Source organism: Cupressus sempervirens, chromosome 8 (assembly GCF_028749045.1).
Source record: "Cupressus sempervirens isolate cs-2001-9-10 chromosome 8, ASM2874904v1, whole genome shotgun sequence".
In the NCBI taxonomy this organism is placed as follows: domain Eukaryota; kingdom Viridiplantae; phylum Streptophyta; class Pinopsida; order Cupressales; family Cupressaceae; genus Cupressus; species Cupressus sempervirens.
Window position 1 is genome coordinate 445,480,856 of NC_143125.1, and position 25,853 is coordinate 445,506,708.

Here is a 25,853-nt window from a genome sequence, read left to right on the forward strand (position 1 = left end):
AAAAGGCACCAAGTTGTGAGTTCAATAAAGATAAAGGCAAAGGCAAGGTAGATGTTGAAAATGTTATAAATCAAATGAACAAGACCTAGAAGAAAAAAGGGCATTGTAATACATCAAGTGGAGAAGGGATCACTTAACCCAATGGGTCAAGCGATCACACCTTGTCAAACTAAGTAATCAAGAGGTATGTGGGACCGATATTCAAAAGTTATACCATACATCGGTTCCAAAAGAATTTAGTTTTGAAAATTTTACATAAGAATGAACAAAGATGCAAGATGTTATTAGGAATAAAAGAAAATCTTTAAAGTTTTTATGCTACTGCCAAGCATGAAAAGTTTCCTATGATTGCCAAGTGAAATGCTATAGGATGTTGAGCTAACAGATTGGCTAGTTTTTTTCGAGCTTGTAATGGTTTCCAAATCAATGAAAAGACTAATGGATGCCGAGTGAGCCTAAAATTGGTTGATGCTAAGCTTATAGTTGTGTAGGCACTCAACATTAATTGCACTACTTCAAAGGGGTATTTGATCAATTTTAACTCATTTTTACATCATTCAAAATCAAGAAAAGAGAAAGAAGAGCTAGAGCCAATTAGAAAATTCCATTCAAAGCATTTACATAAGATTTGAATAGCTATTTGACATCATTTTGATAGATTTTTCAAGGTATTTATCATGTGTCAAACTACATTGTTTCTATTTTCATAAACCCTAGTTTTGCAAAATGGCATCTAGTTCCTCAGAAGGAAAAGGTGGAGAGGATAAAGAGGTTTTGAATGTTAAGTTAATTAGTAGTAAGTTAAACAACCTATTTTCCATACTAGACATTTCATACAAACAATATCCCTCCAGTGCATTATCCATGATACCATCAAAATTCCTAATGATTCAAGATGTCAAAAATGGTTACAATTGTAAGATTGGAAGTATTAGAGACATGGAAATAAGAAAAGCATATGAAATTTTTTTTGAAAATGGTGTGTTAAGGGAAGAATTTAAAATTATAGAGAAGAAAGGGTTAACTCCTACTCTAGATTTCCCTAACGTCTTCAAAACTGAATGGATCGAGATCATATTGAGTAGGATTCATGATAGTTCAATATGGTTAAAAAAATGTGCTTGTCAAAATCGCCAAAAGAATAATCCATAGGATAATAGGGTAGCCAACCCTAGATCGGCCTAAGAATTTGAGGAGTGAATCTGAAGAAGTTATTGAGAAGAACATAGGGGCTATATAGAATAAGAGGGGAATGACAATTGACACCATCATAGATCCTCTGATAAATTTTGTAGTAAGGGTAATTGCACATAAGTTTTACCAATCAAGCAGATTGAATAGTGTACCCCATATTGGAGTAGATGTGGGTTACAAGATTGTGAAGAAGGATCATACATATGATCTTGTTGAGCTACAACTACAGCAATTGATTGAAGACCTAGGAGCAATAAGGAAAACAAAGAGTTCTTAGTGAAAATTTGGATCTATTTTGATATGTATCTTCTTTTATGTTCAAAACACATTTCCTACATTTAGCACTATGGCATGAAAGACAAACAAGTCTGTAGCAGTTCAAATAGGAGAATTCATTGAATGGCTAGGTAAAAATTTTGAGTCAGTAATGATGAGTTACTTTGAGGAATTCAAGCAATATATGAAGAAAAGATTGAGGATTCCAGTATCATTAGTGGAAAAACATTATGATGATGTTTTTTTCCTAGTTGATGTTGATTATACATTTGTTCAAGTAGCAACTCCAAGAGTTAGAGGGCTAAGGCCATTAGGCTATGAAGTCAATGTAGATGAGGCCTTTGTAGCAATAACAACATTACTTCTTGAAGATATAGACAAAGATGCAAAAAACATTTGGTAACTATAACATGGCCAAAACCAAGATTACCATGGAACTAAAGACTACTTTTTTCATCAAGAAGAAGGAGAAGTTGGCAAAGAAATTGAAAGATAAATTCGGTGAAGGTGCAAAACAGGAAGAGGATGAAGAGGAAAAGGATGAAGAAGAAGAAGAATAAGTAGAAGATGAAGAAGATGAAGAAGAAGAAGAAGAAGAAGAAGAAGAAGACACTCAAATTCAAGCCCCACTTGCATTAACACAAGGACAAGGGGAAGATCAGCAAGAGGTAGAGACAAAAATTGCACAAGGCAACAAGGAAGAAGAAGTCGAGGAAGCACCTACTCTTATTGATTAAAAGAAGAGAAAGGCTAAGGCTCAAGTAGGGATAATACCTAAGAAGATTGTTAAACCAAGCTAGCCCAAATCCACAACACCTACCAGTGCATGTGTCATGGAACAAAGGGCCAAAGAGAAAGAAAAATCTATAGAGTAGGTAGGAGGAGCAAAGAAAAGACCAAGGAGAAATTACATTGCTCAAGTTGAATCTAATGAAGAAAGAACTGAACTTGATGACAATAGCCAATTCAAGGTGAGTCATAATCCATCTTCAAATTTAGACAATCTATGTCAGAATGTTAAAAACAATGCAGATTTATGAGGATTTTCCCACATTGATTTTCATAGTCTTAGAATAGTTGAAAAGAATCAAGTGGAGGAGGCAATATATGCCATGATGGAAAATTTTAAGAAAACCCCTCTAGAGATTGCCAACTCAATCCCTAAAATTTTATATGAAAGAGTTGAGCAAAAATGACATTATTGTTTGGATGTAGAAAGGAAAATTAGGGAGAGATCACTTGCTCAAGTTATGCCTAAACTTAGAAAGGCACAAATTGCCAAAGCCATAAAGAAATATGTTGTTAGATTTGTTCCCAAATATAGAACCTTCAGCATATTATAGAACAATATTGAAGATGTTGTAAAGAAGACAACACAAATATAAAAGAATCATATGGGCTAGCTACAGTAAAAGAAGGAGAACAGAAGCCTATTGAGGTCAAAGATGATGAAGAAGATGAAAATAATGAAGACACTGTTGAGGGAGGTATGGAAATGAATATAAATGACCCAGAAATAGCTGAGAAAGAGCAACAAGAAGAACAAAGAGTACAAGATACACAATTTTCAAGTGTTAGCCCTCAATAAATAAAAAGTGTAAATAATAAAATAGTAGTAATAAAGGATTTTTCTGATCTCACTACTCAAAACATCAATCCCCTAAAAAGGGAAGATCTGAAAAAGATACTTGATCAATCTGCACTACAAGCTAAATTGTGTGACAACCCTGTATTAGTGAGTGTAAATGAAAATTAGAAATTAGTGACTAATATTGCAAGGGAAGAGGTGAATACAGAAGAACCACCTACCATCGCCCTCAAGTCATTAATTTACAACCTTTAGATAAAGCACCAAAAGTTACACCTATAAAGGTTGATATAGTTGGAAAAGATAAAGTGGAAACTCTTGCCACTACTAAAACAAAAAGCCAAATAGGTTAGATATATTTATTTGTACCTCCAACACAAGTTCAAGGTACAATTCAAGGCATTGTGGTAGAAAAGGACAAGCTTGAACAGACTAATTTGACACCAAAGATGAAGGAGCAAGCAACAATTCAAGCCCTGGTAACTTTAACAAAATCTGGCACTCCTTCCAATCACACTCTTTAGAGGCTGAGCACAAATGCAACACCTTTGCAATTCTCAATGTCGAGTCCTAGCTCATCAAAGGTAGAAGAGGTAATAACATATGGAAATGTAAGCCTAGATGAAGAAATTATTTTTCCAAAGTAGGTTAATGCCACAATGAAAATTAAGTAGATGGGCATACTACAAGAAGCCTTAGCCAGAAAGAAACATCAAGAACTACTCAGAAGGGAGCATAGGTAGAAGCAAGCATTGCTTGATATTAAGGACATCTTCCTAGATGCATTCAGTCTGCCTACTCGAGATGAAACCAAGCCACTCATTGAACAATTGGCAAATATAGTGGAAAAGGTAAATGATGCAAACCTTGATACTAATGCAAATTTATTAGAATGCTTTGAAAATAAATTTAAAAATAAAGTAAATGAGAAAATATCTGGTGATATAGCACTTACACAAGTTGCATTGGCAACTAAGGTAGAGTGTGAAGAAGGTACTTGAGAACATTTTCTCACTATATACCAAATTGTACAATCCCACACTCTTCACACAAGAAACAAGGAATCACATCTTGAGCTTGGAAAGTAACATAAAGTCATCAAGTGCTAAATTGCCTATGACTCTAGCTCAAAGTGAAAAGTATTTTAGAACTTTATTGCAAACCCAGAGTCAATTAGCAACATTATCTATAGAAGAAGCCAACATATGGGCCAAACTAATTAGCATCCAAACCACATTGACTCCATACATGGAGATTTTGCACAAGGAATTAGGCTATGTTGAAACTCTTATGAAGAAAGACACAAATATTTCTACATTATATGGCCTAGTTCACCTTGCTTCCAAGTTGGCTATCCAAATTAAGTCTTTGGATGTAGCTTGTGACAATTTGGATTTCACTCTCAAAATTATTCTTGAGGTTCATAAATCTTTCTTGGAAAAACACACTATTGGTGTATAGCCCATTGACATCAGTGTCAAAAAGGGGGAGTTAAGATTTTGAGCAAAGGGGGAGATGAAAGAGAGCTTAAGCAAAGGAGAGAAAGAGCAAGCATAAATAGAAAGCAAGAAAAAGAGCATCAATTGAAGCATATCTACTCAATACGAGTACATTTTGAGTACAAAACTAGACCCAAAAAACTCAAGGGGAGTTAAGATGTTGATGTATCAAGAAAAAGATCATCATTTGAAGCATATCTACTTAGTAGGAGTACATTTTGAGTACAAAACTAGATCCAAACAACTCAAGGGGAGTTAAGATTTTAACCTATAATTTGTTACAAAATTTTTGAAATTTTGAAATTTTATACATAAGCCAAATAAAAGATAAGGTGATGATTAGGTAAATACCTAATCGAAAGATTCTAGAAGTTTCTAGAGGATGACCAAGAAGATGTACAGATACATTGAATCGAGTTGAATCTAATCATAAATCCTAAGATCTAAGGTGGATGTAGAAAATAGTAAAGCACATATTGCCTATTTAAGAAGGTACAAGGCTGAAAAATGAAGTGTACATATAAGAAGACATAGAGGATCAAGAAGTGTGAGTTTTTATGTGAAGGAATTCATACAATGTAAGGTTGATCAGATACACACAAGTGAGTGGATGCAAAGCTAAAAGAGAAAGCTTGTAGATGTGATGTTGTTGTAGATAAGTGAATTTGAGAAGAAGGGTTAAGTGTTGATGAAGAGTGGACTAATTGCTTGAAGGGTGTCCAAGTAGATCAAGATCAAAGATGATAGTGAAAGAGTTACTAGTGAACCATCATAAGGACCAAATAGAGATCTAAACCAACAAAAGTGAGTTGTAATCACATAGATCAAAAGCTACTATTTTCTTTATTATCAATGTAAATAGTTTGTATTGAAATCCTTTTAACAGATGTTGACCTAACATTCATTTAAATACTTAGTAGTCTGTGTAAATATTTTAACTAGGTGACATTCTAAATGGAATGATCAAAGTCCTCTTACAAGGCCACTCCTAATAGGGTGATGAATCCTCTAACCAAGTCACGTTTAACAGTGTGTATTCTATCCTTTAACAAGGTTGGCTCCTAATAGAGATCACTTCAAAAGAGTGAAAAAGAGTGGCATGTTTTTGGTGGTTTTTCCCAAATTGGGTTTCCACATAAAATCCTAGTAAAAAACTATGATGAATATTTATGAATTTTTACATATGATGTTTTCATTATGCAATGCAAGTTAAGTTTGTGATAGTTTTAGAGTAGTGATTGAGCAACATCAGCATATGTAGGATAAGCAAAACAATGATGTGTTTAATGTTTAAATGTTCAAGTAGTACATATAGACCTTGAGTAACCAACGCACCCCCCTCCTACCCCCCTCATGTATTCTAAACATTTCTGAAAATTGGTATTAGAGCTTGGTTCTTACAAAGAAAAGTTTGAAGGTACTGAAAGCTAAAGATCATGAGAAAAAAGAGAGAGATGTACCCAAGCTAAATAAGGATAACTTTCCTACATAGCAGACCCTGATGAAGCTGCACATATCCAGTACTAGTGATGTTGTTGTGTGAACAATGAATATGTAGAGATAACAACTGCTCCTCTAACTACTAAAGAATTGAGATAAAAGCTAGATCACAACCAAAAAATGTTGGAGATTTCCTCAACCCTAAGCTATGTTGAGTTTGATGACCAAAAAGGATGCAATGCTACAAAGAAGATGTGGGATAGATTGAAGACCATATATGGAGGTGATGAGAATGCACTAAGAGCCAAAATAGAAAGCCTAAGAGGTAAATTTGATGATATGAGAATGATGGAAGGTGAAAACATAGTACAATATTACACATGAGTTAAAGAGGTTAGTAATGTTATTCGAGGAGCAAATGGAAATATTGAAGATGAAATAGTGATAAGAAATGTACTAAAGAATCTAATCCCTATCTGTGCAATTAGAGTCTCTATGATTCAGGAATTTAGATACACACCAAGTAAAAATTTGACCTTAGAAGGTGTAGTTGGTAGACTTACTACTTTTCAGATGTCTAACTTTGATAACTACACACTTGTTAGCATTGAATCTACTTTCACGTCACAACTAATCCTTAGTAATAAGAAATGAAAATATGTGAAGAGTAAAAGTGATAGTTCTAAAGATGAGATTGATGAACTTGAAGCCCTCATTAAAAAAAGATTTGGAAGAGGAAGAGGAAAATATAAAGGTAAATTAACTATCATTTGTTTTTCATGCAACAAATGAAGAAGAGATGAAAAAGACTATAGAAGAAGCAAGGATGACAAAGGTAAGAAATATTATTATATTTCTGAAGAAAAGATTGATAATGAATCTAAGAGTAATGATGATGAATTTTTCTATGTTAGTATGAAAGAAGAGTCTGGTGAAGATGAGAAAACTACATTAATTTCTTATGTGAACAAAAGTGATAGATGGATAATTGATAATGGATGTTCCAATCATATGACTAGTGATAAAGACAAATTTGAAGATATTGGTCCATACAATGGTGGTTGTGTTAAACTTGGTAATGATATCCTAAATGTGTTATAAAAGGTAAAGGCACTATTCAATTGACTGACAAGATAACATGTGAAAATGTTTATTGGGTTGAAGGACTTAACTACAATTTTTTGAGTGTTTCATAGCTGAAAAAATCAAGTTGCAAAGTTGAATTTTACAACAAAAAGTGTAATGTTCCCATCATAAAATAAATATTTAATCAAACCTTTGTTAATGGGCTAACTAATTTAGTATATCTTGGACCCATTTTTATTTAATTGTTTCTATAGGTAGGTGTAGCAATCAACTATCTTTGTAAACCATAGGAAATTTTATCTGATGAGTATTTAAGCATGATATGTAGGTAGTAGTTGTTATGAATTTTGGATTATATTTCTTTGTACTACAAATTCCTATTGGAGTTTAGTATTGTTCATCATTTTGGAAGTGAAAAATCTTCCCTACTTGGTTCTAGTTTCGGTGGGATTCCATAGATAGGTGTAGCTGTCAGCTATCTTTCTAAACTCTAGGAAAGTTTATCTAATGAGTATTTAAGCATGACATGTAGTTAGTAGTTGTCATACATTTTGGATTATATTTATTTCTACTACAAATTCCTATTGGAGTTCAGTATTGTTCACCATTTTGGAAGTGAAAAATCTTCCCTATTTGGTTCTCCTAGTTTTGGTGGGATTCATCCCTCACCTTATTCTATCTTTGTATTACTTGATTGGATCTAGAAAATCTACACACCATCCTTGTTTGCAAATTCATATATCTATGTCTATCTTTGATTGGTTTTCAATACTTGTACTGGCATTATTTGATATTTTTAGCAAATCTAATTAACTTGTACTAGTAGCTCAAAGTACATCTCAATCCATCATCCACCTGACAATACTTAACTCCCTTCTGTATAACTCCTAATACCATTGTATGGACATAAAAACTTAGGCTATACAACCCAATTTGTAGCTCACTATTCTTCCCCCCAACATAATTTTTTTCCATCATATAGTCAATTGAAGTTACCATACAGACTTCCCAAGCTACTGTATGGTCTTGCCAATTCATACTATAGCAACTTCAAGCTACTATATGACTTTCTCTCAACTCACACCATATGGCCTAAGAAAATAGAGAGCGTCATCCAAGTAGTTCATGGTTTGTATGCCATTGCATCATCACCCCCTTCTACCTCCACTGTATGGATATTTCCATCATGCAGTCAACTTCCATCTTGCCTATTGTACGGTCTATTTCAATGTTTGAGGTATATAACATTATAGTGGTATCAAAGCCAAGTTATTCTGCTAGCCTATGGAAGTGAATGCAAGTTTATAGCCAAAGGAGAAGGAAAAATAACCTTGTTGGTAGAATTGTAGATCCTCAAGATCCTATGACAAAACTCATGAATCTTTAAGAGAGCTCAATAGAAACCAAATGCAAATCAATGAAACCCAAAGGCTTATGTAGGAAACACTACAAAAATTGGTCGAGGGAAAGACAATAGGAGAAAAAAATGGGCCTAGAAACAACTTAGTTTTGAAAAGTAAAAACTCTCAACCCTATCACTCTTGACCCTCAATATGCATCTTCCTTCCAAGGACGGAGGCACCACACAAAGAAAGAGAGCCCACCTTTTTAGGAAATACAAGAAAAACTTTAGGAAGATTGGAAGAATGTGAATATGGAAGGTGATATATCTTACAGAGACTATGTTGATCTAAGAATGAGATATTCAGGTGGGGGAAATCATGGTTATTTTAATGATGATCTTAGGAGAAAGATTGGAAAGGTAAACTTATCATCATTTGATGGATCTACAGCCATCACTTCACAGGCATGGGTTCTGAAGGAAAACACCTATTTCCAACTTAACCTAATGCTTGAAGAGGAAGAAATCAAGTTCACAACATTCCATCTGGAAGGAGTGGTGCAAGAATGGTGGCACCATGGATTTTTTACTCTCATCCATGACCAAGTAACCTCTTATGTTGAGTTCACTAAGAGACTCGTTAACCATTTTGATGGGAAGGATCCTAAACTAAAATTCAAAGATCTAGCTCAATTGAAGAAAATAGGTATGGTAGACAATTACATTACTGAGTTTCAAAGGTTGTTAGTATTAGTTACAGACATCTTTGAAAGATGTCAAATCATGTTATTCATGAATGGGTTGAAAGAGACTTTGAGAGGTTGGACCAAAGGATTCAACCTGTGTGCACTCAACAAGGCTATTAATGTTTATGACATGGCTGCATCTTCCTCCAAAACTCATGTAGCTATGCCAACACCACCCCCATAAGAATAAAAAGACAAGGAGCCAATTTTAAAAAAACCTTCATTGGATGAAGACTCTTGGCAAGAGCTCTAGAGGAAAAATATTTGTTTCACATGCAAGGAACCATGGGGACTAGGTCATCACTGTATTTGGAAGGGAAAGATTCATTACATTGAAGTATTACCTAATGACGATAAATAACAAGTACCAGTAGTGATTGGTGAAGAAAAAACTAGTAGGAGAGAATAAATGCCCTGATAAAAAAAGGTGGTTCCATTACTACCCTCACTACAATGGCTAGAAGTAGTATCTTTAGGGTTCATGGCACACTTCACGAGAAACAAGTCATAGTCATGATTGATAGTGGCGCTACACTCAATTTCATCAATTCATCTTTGGTCACTAGTAAGGGCTTGCATGCTATAGAGCATGAAGGATTTGAGGTTAAGGTTACTAGAGGAACTTTGTTACCCTACGCTCATATGGTCCCATGGCTAAAAATTTCCAAAGGAAACTATACCTTGATAGATGATTTCTTTGTCATAGATTTGGTTGATATAGATATCATTTTGGGCATCTAGTGGATGGAGAACCTTGACCAATACATCCAAAGTTTCAAGAGGATGGAATTTTCATTCAAGATAGATGACAAGAAGGTACTGCTAAGAGGAATGTCGAATAAAGGATCAAAGGAAGTCAAAATCAATAAGATGGAGCCCATTTTTTTAACATGATATGATCCCATATGATGCAAGTAAAAACATGACAGTCAACACTTTACCCCATTTCTTAGATAATTGGTGGGACCACCTATTGGTTGAGTACTCCAAGAACACTTTTTCATGTTAGTTGATGGATGGCTATATACATGATGAAAGATACCAAGTTAATGATGATATCATTTACTACGGTGATAAGATTTACTTGGTACCTAACTCGAAACTAAAGAAGTTGATTAGAGAAGGTTTCCAAGAATCGGATTTACATTTTCTTGAGGCTAGGAAAATTTAGGGATGGAGGGACTGTAATTTTCTTGTCATAAAATAAATATTTAATCAAACCTTTGTTAATGGGCCAATTAATTTAGTATATCTCAGACCCATTTTTTATTTAATTGTCTCTATAGATAGATGTAGTCATCAACTATCTTTGTAAACCCTCAAAAAGTTTATCTGATGGTTATTTAAGCACAACATATAGGTAGTAATTATTATATGTTTTGGATTATATTTCTTTGTACTACAAATTCCTGTTGTAGTTCAATATTATTCACCATTTTGAAAGTGAAAGATATTCCCTATTTGGTTCTCTCCATTTTGGTGGGATTCATCCCTCACCCTATTATGTCTTTGTATTACTTGCTTAGATCTGGTAAACCCACACACCATCCTTTTTTGCAAATACATAAATGTGTTTCTATCTTTGATTGGTTTTCAATACTTTTACTAGCACACTAGTAAATTTGGACCTATTTTTTGATGCTTGTCCGTCGAAATTGTGACTCCAAAACATGAAAAACATTACCATCACTAAAATGGAGTCAAAAGTTTGATGCACAAGATGGGTGTCGATATATTGATGATAGAATCTGTCAAAAATTATTTCTATCATTTTCAAGTGGCAACATCAAACAACTAGTTCAAAACATCAAACTATCAATGTATAAGAGATGGTTTGACAGGTATTCCACATCACCAATGGTAGGATGCATCAAACTATCAATGACCTAGAGATATGCTTATATGGGTTTGTCATACACTTGACAACAGGATGCATCAAAATAAAGATGAATTATAGATATGTTTTGATAGGTTTCTTATATGGTCGATGACAGTAAACATTGAAATAGCGATAGTAGTCAAAGTTTTTGAAATTAAAAATGTAGCAGCAAGAAAAATTCTATAAAATAATTGATATTCATATAATTTCTATCAAAGATGACATATTAGACATCATTTTTTAAGCATGGCTTGTATCTTTAGTTTAATCACATTAGTTTTCCATTTATAAAGAGCCGCTATTGATAAATGAAAGGTTTCATGAAGAAGAGTTGCAACCCAAAATCGCACTCCATCTCGAACTATTAAAGGAGAATGGTAATCAGACAAAGAATCATTGATTACTTACACTTTCTTATACATCCAATAGTGGCAAGTTTTGAACACATTTTCAATGTAGCAAGTGAATCATCAATATATGTGAACAATCCACATGTTGGCAATAAATTACAAGATTGAATATCCATTTATGTCAAAAACTATCAACGAGGGCTTTCAATATGAGAGTGATTTTTAAAAATGACTGTGGCAAGTTACTTCATAGGGTCATTCCATGAAAAATAATCAAATTTTTTCATGACATACTACATGACCATTGTGGAAAACAAAAAATAAACATCATTATATATCATTGCCACTGGTTATGACAATAACTACAATAAAGTAATGATGCACACTTTTTGCATACTAACAAAGGCATGTTGTTGTCTTCATAACCTATAGAATTCTTGACCTTTTTCTCTCAATAGAGACATGACTTTTTCTATGAAAGACTTTAAGGAACTTAGAGAGAACAGGGATCTCAGGGTTTCTTTTTTATTTTTTGCAAAATAAGGATGATAATAAATTAAAACCTGGAAGAAACTCTTGGTATCAACTAAATAAACTCTATGGTCTATGGTGCCTAATGCCCTTATACCCCTCCAATCATGGAGTCATCTTTCATCCTATGATCTACATTCATTCACCTTAATTTGACTTGTACAGATTCATAGCTCATACTTGTAGAGAGTCTCATAGGATATTGATACTAATAAAGATGGTATAAGAAACCTAAAGCCAGTAAACTTAGAAGATTAATATACCCCAATATTGAAAATAAAATACTTTCTCCTCCTTGGTGGACAAGTGTGATACACAATCTCTTGCAAGAGTGGATCCATGTCTGCATACAACTTATAGAGAAAGCAACATGTTGTAATTTATAGTACTTATATTAAGGACATTTTAAGGAATTCACCTAGAACCTACTAAGTTCACCCACTAAAAGTAAGTACCGTGTTGGAGACTTCAAATTTTGAGCATCCCCATGATCAACAATAATGACAATAATGCATGTGAGAATCAATAATGACATGATACAAAAATAAGTTGTAACTAAAATGCTTTTAATGGGTTTAGTTTGAGCTTACTTGGTTTAGTTTAAGCTTCACTTGGTTTCAAGAATCCTTTCATATTCTCTACTTAACAAGGCCAACCACGTGAAGGTGGAAGCTCATTTGGTCTCTCCCCCTCCTATAATCACTCTAAATTCTCCATTAGCAACTAAGTAAGTGTTTCATTCATTCATTTTAGAAGTATATCATTGAATCATTATAATCACATAACATACATTAACACGACATACAATTAATTAATATAGATAAATATTGATCAATAATTTATGAACACACCAATCATTATATTCACCTAACATTCATTAACATGGCATATAATTCATTAATGCCTATAAACATTCATCAAAATTTTGTGAACACGTAAATCATTATAATCACATAACAATATTCAATAACATGACATCAAATTCATCAAAATTCATAAAAATCCATCAACATTCATCATCAATAAGCAACATTCATAAAAATCCATTAATAAGCAACATTCATCATCATAAAAGTTCATTAATGAGAAATATTCATAAATATCCATCAACACATTCATCATCAAACAAGGTTTTTAACATTCATTTCTTCTTTTCTTTTTTCTTTTTTTTGAAGATAAAGGCTAATAGGCACATCATAACTATATTTGACATATGTGGCTCTTGTGGTTCTAATCTTATGAGATGAGGCTTCCTCTTCTTTCATTGAGGACAAGGCTAATGCACCCCTGGAATAAGAAATAAATGGTTTTAATTCTTTAAAAAAAAAATGTTATAAGTATTTCATCAATCTAACGAACATAACACGAATTTTTCTTTACCTGATAGTGCCACATCATCTACTATCACATTCTATTTAGCCCCAATGTCAACATGCTCAACACTAACATCACGCTCTACATACTCAAAATATATCACATAAGGTTAGACCAATTGCAATTTAAGATGTTAAATTTTTTTAATAATTACATGATTAATTTTCAATAGAAATTGAATATATACCTGTATCATTGTGATGCACATTGAGGTCTTTTCCATGTGTAGGATCTGCGCCTTCATCATCATGAGTAAGATCTATGCCAAGAGTAGTAGGCTACAATGAAATGTCATGCCCACATTGTTATCATTTTTTGAAATTAACATCAAATAGATTATTTGTCATGAAGTTCTAAATTACTATTATTATTAATTTGGCCTTTTTGCCTACGTGTGAACCACTACACCAGAATCTTCTACACTTGTTTGGCCACTAGAATTTGTTGGTGGTAGGCAACCACTATTTTATAGCCTTGCTTGAAGCCAAATTTTTTGTCCTCTTCTCTGGGTGCTAGATTAAATTCAATGAATTGCATTTTTTGCATAATATCATCAATAATTAATGTATTGCTTATTTATAATTTTATATAAAAATTGATATGAAATCTCATTTACTACTACTTACAAGGTGTGAGTGAATTTTCATATATCCACCAGAGCCAAGATGGTGTTGACCAACCTTCTCTTTCCTAGCTTGTGTTGCCTTCATTGTGTCCTGCAGCCTGTATATGTAAACTTTGAAATATGTTAGATTATATAAATCCATAATCACACTTCTAGAAATATGTTAGATTATATAAATCCACAAATGAATTAAACATGTTTGATATGCGAATTGTGGGAGGTGATGTTTTGAATCCTTTGTCAAAGTGTGATGTGTGATGAGGCACAAAGGTGACCTTTCTTGTGCTATGCAACATCATGAGCATTGGCCATCCAATTGAAAAAAATTGACTACCAATAAAGACATTAATATGTGAATCTAACCATTATTTACATAGATATTATGATCATAGAGTTAGGAGGTTTTTGTTTTAATGATCAGATGAAGTTATGGTGTAAATGTTTTTTGACAAAATTTGAAAGAGATCGCATCATTTTATTAAGACTAGTCACTAGGAGTATAGATATTGATTTATGCCATTAAAGCATCTTCCTACTAAACTACTCATGTAAAAATAAGAGATCATGCAATAGAATAATAAGTTATATGAACTTATATCGACAGCAAAAAACCAGTTATTTATGGATTGATTCTACTATCTTCTGTGTACTTTGTGCAAAAAATTTAAATTTTGCTTAATTGGAGATGAGGCCTAGTCTATTGAATTTACGAAAGGCTTAGTCTTGGTTTGAAATTTGAAGCACAAGATAGCCTCCAACAACCCATTTACATTTTACAAATCGAAGTAGGTGTGGTGGGTGGATGTGAGAAAAGGTATAGATAAAATCTAGAGCCAATGAGAGGCACTGCTCTTCACATAAATAAAATACATAATTTGAGGGGTTTTAAATATTGCTTGCAGAAGAAAGTTAAGCTTGTGTTGATAAAAGGGAATCCACAGTGGGACATTTTAAAACTTTTTAATTTTTTCACCTATCTTTCATATGCCTTCTATAGAATCTAATATGTGAAGGGTAGAATGAAGTTTCAGAGGGACATATCAAAACCTTGATAGGAATGTGAATTGTTTTGTGCAAAGATGAGTAATGAAGTAGCTTCCTGAATTCTTTCTCAATGATGGTGTCTTATGATTTCCATAGTGATAAATAAAATATTACCTTACTCAATTATCTATTCCTTTTACACAAATCTAATCATGAGTATCTCTAAAATTTGGAGTTTCTATTGTTTGATATTTCTAACTGCGATGTGCAGTAAGTTAGTTCAAAGTTTGATGCATATGGATTAGACAGATGTTTTTAGGGAATTCTTGAAAATTTATGAAGGAAATTCTATGTTTTTCTTGAAAAAAATATGTTAATGGCTTCCATCACTTTACATTGGGATGAGCTAACAGTATGTTGAAAAGACAAAGACAAAACATGAGAATGCTATCCTTCAAAATGATTTATAGTTGTCATAGAAAATGTGTCCACTGAAGTTTTCTCTAATCTCCTCCCATTGTATTTTCATATGCTAATCATGGTACTTCTTTTAGGAAAATGCACTAAACTTCATGTAAATAACATGTAATGGCAAAAGGCCTCACTACTCACTGTTAGATAGTAAATACTATGCAAATTCATAATGAAGAATATATTGATTGTATGATTCTCACTGTATGGTGATTAGGGAAGGTGTTAATTATTTCTTTCTTGTCTTGATAGTCACCTTATGGGTTTGAATCATAACCATTTCTCCTTGTGAAGATTTGACCACGAATCAGCATGTTACGAGTTGTTGCAAGCAAAAATAGTGAATCAACATTCTTGAAAAAAAATGTGACTAAAGTTTATGAGACACATACTTATTTTTGTTGGGTGGTGGGTTAATTCCTTTATCCATTAGTCTCTTCTCTTTTGCATCTTCAATGATTTCATTCCACTCTAGCTATGGCACCATAAGAGGATGTTCATACTTTGGATTGAGCTTTAGAGCCCTTCTGTACTAGTCTCCTAGTTTTTAGATGTTTGCAAGCCTCTTTTAGAAATTGGGCTCTCTTCAAAATATTTTGACCAAAGAACTCCTCCATAGTTTTTATGAGATGATCTTTTAATTTAGGGGCTTGACCAATCCAACTTTTAACAAAAATAAAATTGTCATACAAAAAAATTTGTTCAAGGAAGAAAGGAAAAATGTAGCAACCAATTATATCAAGTTACGTACATTTTGCTAATGTGGGGCCAAATATCTTCAATATTAAATCATAAAAAATCTCATAAAAAATATTGTTTCCTGCAAAATCGTCACCACATCATTAGTCAAAAATGATTAATGAATAAGTAGACTACAATTACACTGTAATAATTACAATTTTACAGTATCTAGAAGATTAGGCAATTTTAAGGGAATCATATCTTTCTCAACCATCAACAATGATGTCTCCAACAATCCAGTATAAGTAGCATAGGTTGCTCTAGGAAAGGCTGGTAAATTATCAATAGTATTGGTATCAGTTCTATCATCAACATGACAAGGTGTACCTGTCACATAACAAAGTTAATCAATGTCATAATATACTCAAATGAACAAGAAAATACAAATATTGTCATATTTAACACATGACAAAAATAGCAAAACAAGGATTTACCATCTCTAGTTGTAGTAGGTGTGGATGTTTGCATGCTCCTTGTTGTTGATCCTTTACTCGGTAATCTTAGAGTGTTAGCCGGCCTTGTGGAAGTAGGTGTATGGAAATCATCAGCACTTGAAAAATAATCATATATATATATACAATTTATTTGTCATGTCCCCTACTTTCCTCTAATATAACTTAATAATAAATAATAAATAATAATGGCATCACTACCAGGAGAAACTCTCCACCCGTGAGTCATTCCAAATAAATATTATCAAGTTGGAGGTAAGTATTATACCACTATAAGCGGAACCAGTCCTATAGCAATATATCAAGATTAGCATATCATCATATCACAATAAGAAATATATGAAAGATAATTGCATATGTTTAAGGATCAAAATATGACACAACAATAACATCATTGAGAAAATTTGCAAGTTTTCATGAACAAATGAAGAATATAAAATGCATTACTATGAGTGATAGTAACTATAGTGAGAGTAGGAATAGATTTTAGCTTACTTACACTATCATATCAGAGACAGCTACCAATCTCATTAGTTGTATAGTTCAAATTAAAGATTATCCTTGCATAATTGTTATTAGTCATATCAGAAATGATAGAGATGATATTAACATTGTTGCATTGGACTAAGTGTAGATATATAGACCAAAATCATCTTAGATATACCTAATTGTTGTATTAGAGATAGCAATGGCATTGTTCTCATACATCATATCAATTGTATAACATAAGAACAATCATTTAAAAGTGGTATTGTAGACTATTTTTCTTAGATCAATCATTATCACTTTTAAGTGTTATTTGAGACTTTAAGGAAAAAAGTCTCTTGCAATTGAGTTTTGTAAGTTATTTGTACATATTTCCCATGTTTTTACTAAAAAGAGGCATTACATCAAGGGAATTATCAATGAGGAGCAACACAGATATCATAGGCATACATAGAAAGTTTTAGAGTCATATTTTATGACAATGACAACAAAATCATATCAAAGGCAATGATAGAAAGTTTCAAGATTATTGTTATGTACAACACAAATATCAAATTCATATCATCACAAGCTCATGGACATGGAATTGGTCAAGAGGATGTACATTTAAGACTATAGCATCATAAAGTTTTAGCAATTATAATCAGAAAAGATATATGAGTTTTTCACATACATCAATTATCTTAAGTATCGAAGAACGAATACAAGTGGTTAAGTAAAGGAGAAGAGTGAACATGACAATAGTAATATAAAATTGTCAATAATAATCATGAAGGAAATATTTTCCCTTCTAATGATTAACAATTGAAATCACATACTTGTAGGATGTACACTGGTACCCTCATTAGGTGGAAGAACTCGGTGTGGTCTCAAAAAATCCTATAACATACATATTGTGGTTCATGATCCATAAATTAGTATAAAACATAAAGCTTTATCAAACTATTTTCCTAGCAAAAGGCTCATTGTTGCTTACTTCCAGACAGTGTGCTCTACGGTACAATTCATTTCTTGTGGCCTCTTTTTCTTTTGTTGGATGTGGATCCATCACAAGCCGTAGAATTTGTAAATTGGCATTCATTAGAATCTTTTTACATGGACTAATAGGGTCACTGATATAATACAGTGGCTACCATATTAGCAAGTAATTATTGTGGTGCAATTTTTTCCTTTCCCTATGAATCAAATTGTGACTAAAAATATCAGTAAAAAAATAAAAACAAGTCCAAAACCTTCACAAAAGTAACATAATAATATAACATTTTGTAAAATTAAAATTGCATTGATTTTTATACAGAAGGTTTACCTGTGCTAGAGAAGGGGTGGGAGCAAGATCCCTGCCTCTGTCATCTAAAGGCTTGGCCATGTCACCCTGTGATAAAGAATATATATAAAAACATCAACATAATCAAAGAAATAGTCCACTTAGCCAAAAAACTTATTATTAAAATGGTATATTGTATATTAGAGTTCTAATTGGAAGCAATTAGTTTAATTTTTACATATATAGTACTTACAAGTCCCATGATAGTAACTTTCATTGTATCTATGTGATTCAAATTGTAAGCTATTAGCAACTCTTCCCCTACACTTATTGATTTTATTGCACATACAAAAACATGATTTCCCTCACACGCCTCAAAAATGCAACTAGGTCACTTATTAGTTGACCCAGGACGTGTACTATTTATAAAACCTACAATGTTCCTTATTTTTTTTGTCCTTCAATCAATGTACATAGCATGTCTTTTACTTTGATCATTTTTTTTCCATTGTAGATAATTTTCTAACAGTGCATACCTACACATAATTTTTTATATTGAACTATCTGCATCTAGTTTTTGTAATTGTAACAAGATCCTACATACTCCATCAATTCAACAACCTTGTTATGAGTGACCTTTATGTCATCCATGGAAAATAGGTCGAAACCATGTAATGATGATGGAGCTATGTGATATATCCTCTTGCTAACACAAAAATCAGTGTTAATTGGAGGTAATTCCTTGGGTACCCATTCTTTCTCAAGATGTGTGTACCTCAAGGGAACCTTGATGTCACCCTTTGTCTCATCATCATAAGAACATGACCCCTCTTGAGAAAGGAAAAATTGCATGTGTTCATTGATTTTTCTTCTAATCTTTTTCTCTCTAGTTTGTCTCTTTTTTGTATACCTACTAAATGTCTCATTGTCCTCTTCTATTCCCACATTTCTATCACTTGAGGAAGACAAATCTGATAGATAATTATTTGATGGTACCTAGAGCCCATCAAATGAGAGATATAGTTGAAGAAACAAAATATCAAGATATAAAATGAGGCTAATATTGATAAAGTTTACCTAAAGTTAATATCGAGGGTAAAGAGAAAGAAAGCATGCAATAAACTCCTGATCCATGTCACTTTGTACAATCCTCATTAAAGGGGTATAGTTTCTAGCATATGTAAATCATTTATCTTAAGTTAATTAAAAATTACATGATACTTATGCTAAAAATTATGCATAGAACATAACATGAACAATATGCATACATCACAAAAAATATAACATTGTATTTTTTTAATTGGTTGCCTGTACAAAAAAACATATTATAAGTAATTAGTGTCTAATACATTTCTATTAATCATGTCATTAATAATTTTCTTTGTCCATCTCATCATCATGAACATCATCAATATTTCCATCATCATCCAAATCATCAGAATGACCATTGTCAACATCATGATCATCACTATGACCATCGTCATTGTCGTCATCATCACCATCACCATTACCACCATCGTCATCTTTGCCATCACCACCACCATCATCATCATCTCCTTCTTCATCTTTTCCATCATCTTCTCCTTCATCTTGACCATCATCATCATCTCCTCCTTCATCTTCTTCTTCAATCACATTATAATTTTATGGTCTTCCTCTTGGATTGTATCTAATGACCAACTTAGTTTATGTGGAACACCAAAGTAAAATACTTGCTTGCATTCACTTGGAAGCCCATATAGCTCATTTCCAAATGGTTCAAATGACCTTGTATTAATCATTGTAAATCCATTATAATATTCAATAAAAATTCTATCAAGATCATTTTGATCAGTCGTAGCCTGTACCATTTGACACCAAATAGAACTTGTTTGAAGGAAATAAAGTCGCACTTAATTATATCATCCAAAATTTCATAGTATCTATTTTCATATTGTTGAGCATGCATGTCATTTCTAGACAAAATATTGGTGACCTTGCACATTGCATTCATCCCAGAATCAAAAGTTCTCTTAGTCTCGTCAACCTTTTTTATGCAAAATTTATGGCCATTATAGTACATAGCTCTGTGGTGCTTAACCTATTATTTTTCAAACATGTAAAAATTATACATCCATCCTTGAGTTGATATTAATCAAATGGGTCATGATAGATTAACTTATACATACCTTTCTACCTCTTAGACCATTTGCTAGATCAATTACCATTGGTAGAACTTTGGGATCTCCATTACAATCAGCTTCTTTAACCAATGAAGCAACACCTTCCCATGGCAGTGAGCGACCATTTTGTTGAGATTGTTCAATCCATATCATCATCCAATCAAGATTATTTGCAATATACAAATGAAGTGCATCTCACTCATGAGCAACAATATAAAATAAATAGCCAACTTAGAAAAGGCTTGTATTGATGATGGATAAGAATTAATTAACTACAATAACATCTTATAATTATCCCTCACTTTCCTTAACCTACCTTTCCCCATCAAGTGCTCCCCTTCAAATATATTAATGGAGTTGGGATCCCAAATGCAATCTACATGGATCTTTGATGCAAACTTGGGAAGATATTCACTAATGTAAACCATGGTCTGATAGACCATATATCCCTCGACCATTGAACCCTCGGGATGTGCTCTATGTCGAACCAAGCCCTTCAAAAAATTTAAGTTCCTCTCAACCATCCACATTGACCAAGTTGGTACAGGTCCACACAATTTGATTTCCTCAACTAGATGTATGAGGTAGTGTTCTTGTGCATTGAAAAAATTTGAAGGTAGACACTTTTGCATCTCACACAAAAGATGAGGAATTTTTCTCTTCCATTTCTTTATGTTTTTTTTATTAATTTCTTTAGATGAAAACCAGCTAGAAGATATTCATCATGCAAGAATATATTAATGAGACTAATAACACTTCTATAAAATAAATCTAAAAAATAATAATTTAACCTCATGTATTTCCCAAGATCATATATAATATGTTTGACACTCATGTTGTCAAAGTTGTGTGGGAGAGATAGAGATAGAACATACTGCAATAATAATTTTATGATCTTTTCAATATATTATAAAATAAAACAATAAAAATTACATGATGTTTTACAAACTTATTGTAAATAGAGAAGAACATGATTTACCTTGATGAAGGTATGCCAATCATGCATTTTCAACCCTAAACAAAATCACATTTCTTTGATATGAGACTGCTTATGTTTGCAGCAAATCCTATGGGAAATTTAGTTTTTTTTATGGCTTCATTTATGGCATCAATTTGTTGATGTGTTAATAACCAAGAAATGGTGCTCATATTAATCTGGTTTCCATCTCTATTTGACTCAACGAAAAACTTCAATGCATGATTGCATTCATCAATGTCGTTGCAAATTTTGACCAATTTTTCTTTGTCACACCTTCTATCCAATATTTTCCATAGTGTCTATGTTATATTCTTTCCAATATGCATAACATCAAAGAAATGCACAATTGGGAGGTGCTCATAGTACAACAACCTACTAAATTTCTAGGAAAGCTTTTAAGTCCTTTTGGAAGTTTCTCATTGATGCCTTGATGAAATTTATGAACATTGATTATATCATTAGTAAACAAATGATTGTATCCAAATTTAAAATTCATACAAAAACCTGCATCAGATGGAATGACATTACCTCAACAATTCATTATATTGTATTTGAACTTCCACATGTGAGGTGTTATTCTTCGTGGCTTTTATTTTTTCCCTTCTTTCCCATTGAAAATGTGTTTTTTGACAATTTGATACTTATGAATTTCGTGGAGAAAGTGTCTATGCTCATCGAACACCTACTTTCCTAACAAAATTGAATGGTGAGATTTCATCTTTGGACCACAAATTGGACATGCAAATACCTACAAGATCATGTATACTTGGATGACATGTGTAGTATAAGATTCATATTTATAATTATTAAATGTGACTTAAACATACAATGAAAAATACGCATTAACAATTTTACATACCATAAAAATGTGTTAGTCCAGGGGCATTATGTATAGTCCATACAAGCATTGCATGAAATTGAAATTACCTTTCACCAATTGTTCTAGAGATGTCATACATTGTGACCGCATTCCATAACTTCAACATATCATCAATCAAGGGCTCAATATATGCATTCACATCTTTCACTCGGTATTTACCTAGTTGAATGAACATAAACAAAACATGATTATTATGGCCATTTTGATACTATATTTATAAATTAATTTAGATAACTATTAAATGGGAAAATACCTGGTATAACCATTGGCAACATTATGTGCTCCCTCTTTATATATATCCAATGAGGAATGTTATTGTTAATAACAAAAATAGGCCAAACTGAGTAAACAGATCTCATCTCTAAATGGATTGATATTGTCTACTACCAATGAAAGCTTTAGATTATGAGGTTCTTGTTTAAATAATAGATACATATCTTCTATATCCTTAAATGCAGAACCATCCATATGCATTCACATAATGTCATATTGACTTATATTGCATACATAGTAATCCATAAATTATGCCAAGCTAGTACACATAAATAAAAATTGCAAATATGGAATAATGGGAATGTACCAAAGAGCCTTGTGAGGCACCTTTTTCATTATTTGATATGATTGATATCTACTAATGTGATAATCAGGGGATTTTTTTCCAAATCCATGTTGTTTATTATATATAATAAGATCATTGGGACATGCATTGATTGTTTGATACTCCATTACAATGTCTTTCATAATAGTTAATAATTCTCAGTAAGAGTGAGGTAGAATGTTTGATGGTGGTAACAAAATCTCACCTCTCAGCCTATGGAAAAACATTGATATTAATATAAAGAACATTAATGGTATGCTAACATAAAAGATAACAAAAATGACACTATACCTTAGCATAGGTGAGATTGCTACATTGGATATACCATTCATAACCTTTAAGTTTACCAATAACAATATAGTTGAGAGAAATATTTTTGGGGAGCCTTGGTATAAGGGCTCATATGCCTTTTCAATTATAGGTATTTCAAGTTTCTCTTCATCATCATCATTAGATGCATGACTATCATCATCTTCATCAGTTGTGCCAGTAATATCTTCTTCAATCCTATTATCTAGCACATTATCAGCTACACCAATATCAACATCTTTAATTGTGTTCTCTACCTCATGATCATCTTCTTCCATGGGAACATTACCTTTTACTTTGATATTCACGCCTCCATGTTCCACCAATTTGAAATTCACATTCACCAAAGGACAAAAATCCTTTCCCCCTTCAATGTGCTTGTGTTGCCTACAATTTCTCTAAGCTGTTGTGATTAGAATTCTTCAATTCTTTAAGCCCTTGCATTTTTTGCAAGGACAATAACATTTTCCATAACCATTTCTTTTGAACTAAGACCACAATCTAGCAATTGTCACTTTATTTTGTTCTGGGTCCATATTATTAGGTGTGGACTTTCTTTAGAAGCAAATATTTGGGCTATAAAATTATAACAAATATAAACATACAAGAATTAGTAGTATGTTTTATATAATTGATAATAATAAAATAATTAAATATTACTATCTCTTTAGTACATATGGCATTGAAACAAATCAAATGAATTATACAATATAGATATTGGCATTAACTTTAAACAATATAGTATTGGCATTGATTCTAGACTTCATTCAACTTGGTAGAAAGCTTTTGAACTATTACATCCATAAGGTAAAGGAGAAAGAGCATACTGCATTGTGATGATCCATGCTACCTAACTATGTTCAAGGTATCTGTACAATAGAGGCATACTATACCTACCTGACTCCCTACATACTCATACACATGAGATCAAGACCCTTGAACTACTCACTATAATGAATATGTAGTTCTAGTTTCTAATTGTTTTGATGTAACTATATTCCTATAACCACTAGTGAGCTTTACTCACCTAATAGAACTCTTCACCATCATACACCCACTAGGGCGAATCAAACGATTTTCTATAATTACAATCATTTAATACCCTAGTGCAACCTGTGTGTTCTAGTTTATAGTTAATGTAAGGTTAACCTATATACATCCTAACTCACTCCTTATATAGTTATTTTTTTAAACTTGTGACAATAATCAATGGGTCTAAATAGACAAGTCAAGTTAATGCTAACTGGGAATAGTTGATTGTTCATTTCATTATACCTAATCTGATGATAGTTCTATAGGAATTTGTAATCGATCCAATTAATCAGCAACCAGACCAATTTACTTATATATGTCCTAACTCATTCGTTATTTATTTATGTTTAAAAGCTTGTGGCCATGCTATGTGTTGAGTGAGTTTTATTGTTTATATACATACATACATAAAAACATACCTATACATCAATCAAAAGGGCACGAAAATCAAATCCTAGATCATGGTGCATGGGCCCTAGGTCTCAAAATAAGATGGTCAAACATTAGGTAGGATAATATAGAATTTGATCAATAAGTGTCCAACTTGACACAGGATAGTTTAGACAATCTCAAACATGCAATTAGGCAAGTTGTTTACAAGTTGTAATAAGGTTATAGGCAAGTCAAAGGTTGGTCAACGATTGGTCAAATATTGTGAGTTGACCAAAAATCTCCATTTTTATTTTTTATAATATTTTTGCATATTGTGCTATAGTTTTGAAGGCATATGAAGTCTTTTATTTGAAGTTTGTGTAAAAGTTGTAAAAATTACAAAAATGCAATAAAAGTTGTCATGCAACTTTTTGCAATTTTTCTTGCAATATGGAAGTGTAGCAGTTAGATCATTATTTTGATTGAACGTGGAAGGATGAAGTTGTAAGGTCAAGATTTTTGACCTATAAATTGATTATCTTCAACCTAGTTTGGGGTTGGAATAGTACTGTATGGATTTGTAATGAAATAACAATCCTTTTGGTGGGAAAATCCTTACTCTTGTTGATTCAGTCTTGATCCCATCATAACATATACATACATACATATATATACATATACATACACATATATATACATAAATATACACATACATACATACATACATCTACATATGCAATTTTATCACCGCATTTAACTAAAATTGCTTTCAATTGAAAATTTAGGAACTAAAATATTGGAATCATAAAAAGGAATCATGGAGGAAAGTCAAATAGGTAAGAAAATGAATGTTGGAAGGTATAGACATTAATGATAGGAAGCACCAAGCATTATGAATAGATATGGAATTTGATGGTTCTTGCTTTGTAATTTCTATGTTCATGATGGAAAGTAGCAGTTACCTTCAAACTGTCATTCATGGTTTGAGAAATTATATGCAGCCTACTCTTTTTTTTCTTAATTTTTGGTCAAAGGAGATATATGATTACCTTTTATTTGAACAAAAAACATGATTTTAATTTTGGTCTGAACATTATGAACATGCAATAAGGAACCTATCCAGTCAAAGCAATAATGGAGGGAAGTGATATGAGAAACTTGGAAAGAGACTATTCATCTTCCACAATGAGTGG